This window comes from Balaenoptera musculus, chromosome 5 (genome assembly GCF_009873245.2).
Source record: "Balaenoptera musculus isolate JJ_BM4_2016_0621 chromosome 5, mBalMus1.pri.v3, whole genome shotgun sequence".
Classification (NCBI taxonomy): Eukaryota; Metazoa; Chordata; class Mammalia; order Artiodactyla; family Balaenopteridae; genus Balaenoptera; species Balaenoptera musculus.
In genome coordinates this window covers 40,278,196-40,288,635 of record NC_045789.1, presented here as the reverse complement: position 1 = coordinate 40,288,635, position 10,440 = coordinate 40,278,196, and positions in this window count along the sequence as shown.

Here is a 10,440-nt window from a genome sequence, read left to right as displayed (position 1 = left end):
GAGAACATTTTGATAGAGAAAGAGAGCTGGAGGCCATTAGGTGCTTGTAATGAGGGGCAGGAGAGAAGAGTTTGTCATGGGGATGGGAGAGGTCATTGAAAGGTTAGGGTGGATTCCCTTTGGATTTTTTCTTAGCCTAGTCCTGATGTCTTAGAATTTGGGATAATATTGATTTTGATTAATGAGTCACAACTTTTCCCTTCAATAGTTCTAAATGCTCCATCATCCTGTTGAAGATACTGCCAGTAAGAGAAAATCTGATCTTGCTGGATAACCTGTGTGTCCTGCCCCAAACAGCAACTGTGAATCTAACTGCAGCTTCACCATCTGCTTAAGCACTGTTACTGTGATCCCAGAGGATGACAGAAAGTCACATATATGTTCCTTTTATTAAGACTGACATTTCTTGCTGTGCACTTAACCTTTGCTCTTACCAGATATGTATAATCTCATTTAGGAGAGAAGTGCTGAGATGGGGGAAATAGAAGCTTTGAATACACTGTAAAATCTGATATGAAAATTTTATCACAGTTGCACTATTTGCTAAAGTTCATTTTGAGGCACTCTGAGATGTGCCTGAAATTTTACGGGGAAAACAAGATGTTGTCTACTGAATTTAGAGGCCCTGCAGAATAAATGAACCTGCCTGTTTTCTTATTACCAAGGGAATTTTATATATAAAATGGAAGCATAACAGTTAGAGAAGAACATTGTAGTATATTATTTGTACTGGGGCATAAACTATACTTGGAGATGAGCTACAGGGTAAATGGGTCTATTGCAGCATAGGTCAAGCTAATAAAATAAAAAGATGTTAAGTTCTGTCTATTTGTACTCTTCTGTACAAGAGTGCCTTGTACTTCTTGGAGAAAAGATTCTCTTCTTTCTTTCTATCTATCTACCTATGTATCTATCATCTATCTATCTATGTACCTATGTATCTATCTATCTTTTCAAACTCTTTCAGATTTCCCCAGACATAATTTACTATTTCCTTATCAAAACTCATATTCCATAAATCTGCAACAATTATTTGGCAATTGATCTTATGTTACTTTAAAATTGATACTTAGATTATGCATTGATATTGTTGCACAGCTAGTATATTTTCTCCCTAACTGGATCATAAGCCTTCAGAGAGCAGGGACTATGGTTTCCTTTTTGTATTACCCAAAGGTGCTAATGTAGTGCTCAGTGAATATTTTATTGAGTTTCAGTTATAGGCATACCTCATTTAATTGTGCTTTGCTTTATTGCACTTCACAGATATTGCGTGCTTTACAAATAGAAGGTTTGTGCCAACAAACCTTGCACTGAGCAAGTCTATCAGGGCCATTTTTCCAACAGCATTTGCTCACTTCATGTCTCTGTGTCACATATTGGTAATTCTCTCAATATTTCAAACCCTCCACCAGGAAAAAGATTATGACTTGCTGAAGGTTCAGATGATGATGAACATTTCTTAGCAATAAAGTATGTTTAAATTAAGGTACCTATATTGTTTTTTTAAGACATGATACTATTTGCACACTTAATAAACTACATTATAGTGTAACATATATGCACTCGGAAACCAAAGCATTTATGTGACTCATTTTATTGCGACATTTGTTTTATTGCGGTAATCTGGAACTGAACCTGCAATAGCTAAGAGGTATGTATTGATATATGGCACATTTTTTAAATAAAATAAAATTAAATAAATAAAACAAATAAACAAATAAACAATAAAACAATACGGAGTTTCTAAATATTTTGCAATTACTCAGTAGCCAGGTGTATGAAGTCAGATTATTTTCCTGTTCATGGATAACTACCCATGCCAATTCATTTCATGAATATTGCTGAGAATTTAGCTTTTAAGCACTGTTATGCATAGTGGCAGGCAGCATGGGTAATTTTTTTTTTTTAGTTCATGAAATTATTTTATATTTACCCTGGGCACACAGGAAGACATATTTCTCTTTATTTTCTTGAGTCTAGGGACTGTGGCACTGAGCTCTTCCAATTGAAGGTGAGTGGAAATGATGTGCCACTTCCAGGCCTGGACATAAAAAGTCCCTATGCAATCTGCATTGATTTTCCCCCCAACCATATAGTAGGAAAAGGAGGCTTTTGAGATGGTGGAACACACAATAGAAATATCCTGAATCCTGGGTTGACTGCTTAAAGGAGCCACCCAGGAGATCTCCTGGCCAGGAACTTTAGCTCTGGATTTTATAAGAGCAAGAATATTGTATTGTTGTATAAAGCTGCTGAGACACTGGGGTTGTCTGTCACAAGTTAATGTTGAATAATACAGTAGAAAAATCAGTGATAGAGATTGAAAGTTTAAGAGCTGAAATTAAGGACTTCCCTGGCAGTCCAGTGGTTAAGACTCCATGCTTCCAATGCAGGGTGCCAGGGTTTGATCCCTGGTCAGGGAACTAAGATCCCACATGCCGTGCAGTGTGGCCAAAAGATTAAAACAAAAAAAGAGCTGGAATTAGAGGAAAGCAAATGAGAGGAGAGAGGGAGGCAGATTGGAACCAAATAAGGTGGTCTTCAATTTGGGCTCCATGGAAGGGATGATCAGAAATAAGACATTGCAAGGACTTCCCTGGTGGTCCAGTGGTTGAGACTCTGCACTCCCAATGCAGGAGGCCCGGGTTTGATCCCTGATCAGGGAGCTAGATCCCGCTTGCATGCTGCAACTAAAAGATCCTGCAATCGGCAACATAGATTCCCGTGTGCCGCAACTAAGACCCGGCACAGCCAAATAAATAAATAATTATTAAAAAAAAAAAGAAATAATATATTGTTGGATGTGTTAATGTCTGTAGGAACTTTAAGAATGGAGGTGCCAAATATTTAGTTAAAATGTTTTTAGAAAGTAATACTTGATACATATAAAAGAACATACAGAGATATATAGTTTAATTTTTGAAGGGTAATAATAAAAGGAACACTTGTGGACCTATCACCCCCGCCTAAGAATCAGAACATTATCATTATTGTTGAAGCGGCAACTGTATGGATACATTTTAGAAACATGAACTAAAAAAGCAAGTCTCAGAAGATTATATACTAGATAATAACTTTTTATAAAGCTCAAAAAGTATAACAAAATAATGAGATATTCAGGGATACATACATGTTTAGTTTTTAAGTTGCAATGCTGTGGTATTTTGCCCTAAACTTTCAGCAAAATCTTTTTTGAATTTTGTTGGTACATTGGGAGGATAAGTTGTGAAATTTAATGAGGGAAGAGAGATACATAAACAACTGATTATGGTCTTATTTCTCAAAGTATGTTCTGTGGACCTGCAGCCTTGGCATAACTTTGGATCCGTTAGAAATGGAGAATCTCAGCACCAATGAGACCTACTGAATCAATCTGCATTTTAACCAGGTCCTAGGTGATTTGTGTGCACATTATATTTGAGAAGCTCTAGACTACAGCACACTCTCCAGAATCATCATTGTTTCCCTTCTTCTGAATTGGCTCCAGATATGATGTTCATCAGATAGTGCCACGGGGCACAAAAGAATGGGGCAGGAGGAACTAATGTCTATTGAGTACTGATCTAGAAATACAGATATAGCTAGGGTTATCCTTCTTTTCTCTTCCCCCACTTGCTGATTCTCTATTATAATCAGGCTTTTGGTAGCAGGAGTCACTGACTCAAGTAAACCCCTAAATCACTATAATTGCTGTTTAGCCATATGTCTGTGGCATGCCTACTTCCAGGGAAATAGCAGTTGGAGCACGTGTTATTGGTTATACTTCCACCGAATGACATACTCCTGAAGAGGATCATGTGTTACAACTTGGGTTGGGGTGCAGGAGTGATTGGGATGAAGCAGTAGTGTGTTCCCTTCTCAAGTGGCACTTCTGTCTATTTGAAATGCTTCGTGTATTTCTCACACTAATGAATGACCTTGCTGGCTGCTAATGCATGCCAGAAAACATGAATTTGATCCAGTTTTTACCACGTGCTGATGGATCCTGTCAGGAATAGGGCTAAAAGATGAGATTAGACATTTCTTTAACTAGATTTTAAAAAAGGACACTCTCTTTTATTCTGTAAAATGAGTTGACATGTGGCATTAAATTCATGGCTGTTATCTGTCATTGGGTTTTCTGGGAAGAATAATGAATGCTCAACTTTATTAGAAATGTAGCTCAATCGTAATATCACAAATGTGTTGGTAGACCAGAAGGAATGTAACTGTTTTATCAGAATGACTTTGGTTTGTGGAAGTATAATTAATGGAAGGGATAGTTTATACCATCAGAATTTCCCATTTAGGTTTTAAAAATCTACCAAAAACCTAACAATGAAATATGCCAAAAATAAATCATACTTCAGAATATAAAAGGGATTGAAGAATAAATGAGGTAACTTCTCATTAAGCATGATAGATAGCATATATGCATTCACTACCACCTCCACTAAAAACTTTGTAGAGATTAAAAAAAAAAAGTTGTAAGTCATAAGGACAAAAAGACTAAGAGAAGGGATAAATACAACATAGTTTGGAAGGGAGAAGCAGATGGTTCTGGTTATCTATGGCTGCAAAATTAACTACCTCAAAAGTTAATGGATTTAAACAACAACTATCTTGTACTTCACACTTTTCTATGGTCAAAAATTTGGGCAGAGTTCAATTGGGTGATTCTTCCATTTCATACAGCAAGACTGTGATACCTCAGGGGTATTTATCTGGCAGCAGGGCTGATCTGGACTATCCAAGATACTTTACTCATGCACCTTAGCAGAGGCAACTGGGAGGCTGAGCTCAGCTGGATCTCTTTCCCTCTCCATGAAGTCTCAGTCAGGGCCTTGCATGTTGCCTCTCCTGCAGGGTGGTTGGATTGTTCACCTGGCAGCTCAGGGCACCTACAATAAGTTTCCAAGAGATAGGATATGGAGGTGTCACACTGTTAAGGCCTGTGTTTGACAAATGGCACAGCTCCACTTCTGCCATATTTTGTTAGTCGAAGTAGTAGTCTCATTAGAACAATGAGGCAAAACGTTATGACCATCTTTAATCTATTACCTAGATATATGAATAATAACAGACTTAGGAGACAAGAGGAATCTGAAACCCAAGGTAGCAGTGATGGAAACATAGGGTCAGCTGAGTCTGCCACAGAGCCCTAGAAATGTTTAGGTATTTCAGGTACTTCTGAAAAGAGGAGAGGGGTACAAGTAGGGTCGAAAATATAAGGATTGGTTGAAAGTCCATATAAAAACAGTTAGATCCCCTGATCCCCTCTCACAGTTTGCTGAGCCTCTTCTCCATGCTAACAGAAGACTAGAGGTTTAATTTCCAGAGAGGTTGAACCAAACAGACTCTGGACTTGGGCACAACTTAAAGCAGGGGAAGCATACAGAAAACAAATACATGGAATTAAAATCTACATATTGTGCCATGACATTCCCTTCCTCTCATTTCCTAAATCAGCTCTGATAATACTGCCAGACTCTTAGGTGAACTGGAAAGTTCCTCTCTGCTGAAATTTACCAGTCCAAGAGAAAATGTCTACAGATGTTGACAGTTGGAGGCCCAGTGAAATGGCACCATCAGATCCACATCAATGAAGCAGTCAACAAGTCCCGTCTACACACAGAGCGTCTACTCAGCTTTTAGTGCCTCACTCTTAAAATGAGCAGGCAATCAAGGATTGATAGACATTTGAGGCAGCTCTTAACATGCAGAGGCCAAACCAAATAAGCAGAAATAAAGAACATAGGGTAAATAAAAAATGTAAAGAAGAAAGATAAGAAAACTGTAATTAATATCCCAAAATAGGGGTCTTCCCTGGTGGTCCAGTGGCTGAGACTCTGCGCTCCCAATGCAGGGGGCCCGGGTTTGATCCCTGGTCAGGGAACTAGATCCCACATGCCGCAACTAAGACCCAGCACTGCCAAAAAAAAAAAAAAAAAAAAAAATCTTTAAATACATGACAAAATATATTCCATACATGAAACAAAAAGGGACATTGAGTAGACAAACTAGAATTCTTAGAAATAAAAACTATGGAATTAGAAATTAAAAATTCAATAGAATGATTGAAAGGTATATTTGAGGAAATTTTATGAGTAAAACAAAGAGGTGAGAAATAGTTGAGAAAGTATAAGAAAATTAAAAAGTAAGTCCAAGGGGTTCCCTGTCTAGGTAATAGAAAAAACAGAACAGAGAAGACAGAGGGGAATAAACAACTGGGGAAATATATCAGGAAAATATATCTGAGGGATATGAATTGCCAGATTGATAGGGACCACGAAGAGACCACAGAACAAAGGTTGAGGCAAAGATCCACATTATGGTACATCATCATGAAATTTCAGAAAACCAGGAATAAAGAGAAACTCACAAAAGCTTCCATGGAGGAAAAAAATTGCACACTTCTCATGAGCAACACTTAGACGCTAAGAGGTAATGGAGTGACATATTCAAAATTCTGACTGAAAATGATTTCCAATTTGGAATTCTATGTTCAGCTAAGATATGAATCAAGTGGGTAGAAAAAAGGCATAGTGCTTTTAGCTGGTTAAAATGTGATAGAATGTGTTCAGGATCCCTGAGAGTTGAGAGTGATCATTTCTCTTTAGTATGCATTCCCAGCCTCAATTAGACTCTATGGTTCCCAAGGAATAGAATTTTAATTTTTAATTTGCCCTGCATAACATCTGCATAAGGTAGGCATTTATGAATGGTGTTTATGAATACATGGACTCTTCTCTACTTTAAGTCATAATTATTTGAAGTGCTGAATAAATAGCATTGCTTTGAAATGTATGAAAGTAACTTATTTCCTTAGTTGCCATTTTTTGATATCATATCTATTACTTATTCTCAGATTATTTTTTATGACCTGTCTCTATTTAGGAGAAAAAAGATCTTTTGTTTTTTTATTCTCTCATTTGGTCCAATAGTTTAAAGGATTTTGTTGCTTGACTGTTCAGGAGGAGGAGTAGAATATGATGCTCATATTTGTTATAACAAAATACTTTCAGAGCCATTTATGATGATCTTGACCTGAGAACAGCTAGTACCAATAAATTAAGGACAAAATATGAATTTTTCCCATTGTAATTACTATCCAGACCAGGAAAATCAGGTGTTTAATTACTCCCAGCATTATTGTTGGTATATATTGGTATATATACCAATAGGAATATATATAACCAATAGGAATAGGAGCTGGTAGTGAATAAGGGAATAAACTGATTGGTTTATATAGTGGAGACAGATGTTTCTGGACCCTGAGAAATGGCTCAAAGAGAACTTGGGGATCTGTATGAGGATCTGGAAATCAAAAAAGACATTAGCTAGAATTGTCTAAGAGGGACAAGGAAAGGGAAAGTTAACCTGGATCAGATGTAGAAATATTTTGGGTTTTGAGAGACTGTGGACTTCAGCATGATAAGAAGTGAAACTGACCTCAGGTGGCTGAGCAGAATCAAAGAATACAGGAAATCACTCATTAACCAACACACACCCATTTGTTTTTATTCTGCATACAGGTAACTGTGTATGATTCTTTCTTTTTGTAGTAAAGTTATTTATTTTCCCTTGTGTGCTTTTAGGAAGCCTGACTTATGAATGTGGGATATTTGCTTCCCATTGAGATAATTATAGAGGATGTGGCAAGAATTTTACCAAGAGTCCAAAAGAGAGTCTTCTGTGACCTCACACACGTTAATTAACACACAGTCGTATGATGGAGGTGTTTTATTACGTACACTTCCAAGGCCATGCCAAGGCTGATTGTTACCACTGTGTGTTCACCCCTGAGTTAATCATTGGCACATGCTGTGGTGTGCTGAGACCTGTCCAAGTACAAAGACTGGAACATGTGGGACATGAAAAATGAATGCCTTTATGGTGGAGATGCCAATCATCCTTTCCCTACACACACCTCTTCCTTAGGGAATCTGCCTTCCTTTAATCCCTGGAAGGGGTAGCCTTCTGTACCACATGACTTAATTCTCTATGCTGTGGCTGATTGGACTATAGATGGACCTCTGACCCAGACTGAGCTTGGAATTTGGAGTTGAGAAACAGAGCTTGATTCAGATAGACAGTGGTAGGCACTGGACCCAGGAGATCATGTAAACTTGGGACTTGTTGCCTTGTTGGCCACATGTAGTCATGGAGAGGGAGGGAGCAGAAGAAAGAAGGAAAGACTAAGCTAATGCTTGTGTGACTGCTGCCTGATGGAGTGTGTGATAGTGACTGGCTTTTCAAGTCCAGTTCTAATTCATAGGAATCCTGACCTACTTAGATACTTTGAGGATGTAAACTTAAAATACCCTCCAATCCCCATAGGTTGAGTGGGATCTGTCCTTTCAACAGTCAATTCACATTCATTATTCCATTCAATTTTTCTATCCCAGCAATAAGGCTGACTCACCTGCAGACCAGTTAATATATGTTTAGAGAATGCCCAGTTAACTGCAATCACACAATTCCATAATTACTTGGGTTTTATCTGTCTCCTTCGGACGATTGTGAATTTCTTGAATCGTTTCATATAATAGGGGGGTAATTGCTTTTTGAAATTGGGCATTGCCTGAGCTGTAGTAAACTTAACTTATGAGAACATGCTTTCTCATAAGGGAACAATATTCCTAGCACTAACTATTGGCATGTTTTCAATAAATCCCCTTTAAAGTTTTATTTATAGGAAAAACTAAGGGTGTGTGTGTGTGTGTGTGTGTGTGTGTGTGTGTGTTACAATGTGAGCATCCTTTAACCCAAACTATTGACTGTATTAAGGATGTCAGGTCCTTTGTGACTCAAGGAGGAATCAGTTCTGAGGTCATCAGCCTGCCTTTCAACAGCAGGAGTGAGGAGGTGAGCCTGGCAGTGTATAGCCAGAAGCCTTTGGTCATTATGATTCCCAAATAGCCATTCTGATTCCAGATGGTGCGAACGGCAGATGGTGGGCTTCTCCAGCTTAAAGAACATTTGGGTAAGTATGTATCACTGTAGATATAATTATTTGGCAATTGTTGAGTAAAATCATATTTAGAAAATAAACTGTCTTTAGAGCTAGTTTTCGCATTTCCAAATTAAAAAAAAATTGCCTAGAAAGTAACACAAGTGTAATATCATTTAATTAGGCTGCCTATTTGACTTTCCCAGGAGACTTTTTTCTGGCTTTTCCTGTAACACGTTATAACATTACCATAATGGGACTTTATTATTTATTTCCCACTTACATTGCTCTTATAAGTGGAAAAAGTCAGAAAATTCAACTATTGAAATAAGTGACTTTTACATTTGGAACACTAATTTGTTCGACATAAATATAGGAACTCTCATCATGCCACTTAAAACACATAGAATTAATGGTCAATTTAATTTTTTTTTTTGGTTTGTAATTACTAAACTTTAATCAATCAGTTCTCCTGAGTATTCTGAGACTTTACTGTTAAAATTTTTTTTGAATTTTATTTTATTTATTATTTTATACAACAGGTTCTTATTTGTTATCAATTTTATACACATCAGTATATACATGTCAATCCCAATCTCCCATTTCATCACACCACCCCCCCCACCCCCCTGCTTCTTTCCCCCCTTGGTGTCCATACGTTGGTTCTCTACATCTATGTCTCAATTTCTGCCCTGCAAAGTGGTTCATCTGTACCATTTTTCTAGGTTCCACATATATGCGTTAATATGATATTTGTTTTTCTCTTTCTGACTTACTTCACTCTGTATGTCAGTCCCTAGTCTCTTATAAAAGGAAATTGTTGGACTTCCCTGGTGGCGCAGTGGTTGAGAATCTGCATGCCAATGCAGGGGACACGGGTTCGAGCCCTGGTCTGGGAAGATCCCACATGCCGCGGAGCAACTAGGCCCGTGAGCCACAACTACTGAGCCTGCGCGTCTGGAGCCTGTGCTCCGCAACAAGAGAGGCCACGATAGTGAGAGGCCCGCACACCGCGATGAAGAGTGGCCCCCGCTTGCTGCAACTAGAGAAAGCCCTTGCACAGAAACGAAGACCCAACACAACCATAAATAAATTAATAAACAAATAAAACTTATAAATAAAAAAAGGAAATTGTTTACTTAATCAAAATATGCATAACATATCTTTCTCTGTTTTCTTTCAGTCACTCATTCTATTTTTTTGCCTCTTCCTTCCCAAATTTAATACGTTTTTGATACTTATTTTTGCATTTGAGATTTTAAACATTCCAGATATAAGCAGTAATAATGTCCAGGAAATTAGCAGCGAATGGGTTATAATGGGTATAGGCTGGAGAGAGAACATGATTTATTCACCTTCTAGCCCAAGTTCCTCCCAGACTTAACTATCAAGAAGAACAGTCTTGGGCTTTAGGAGGTCTTGTTCTTTTCTTCTTCTTTTTTCTTTAAATTGCAAATTACATCAGTTTGTACATTTAGAAAGCAATAGTGTCCTAGAACTTGTTC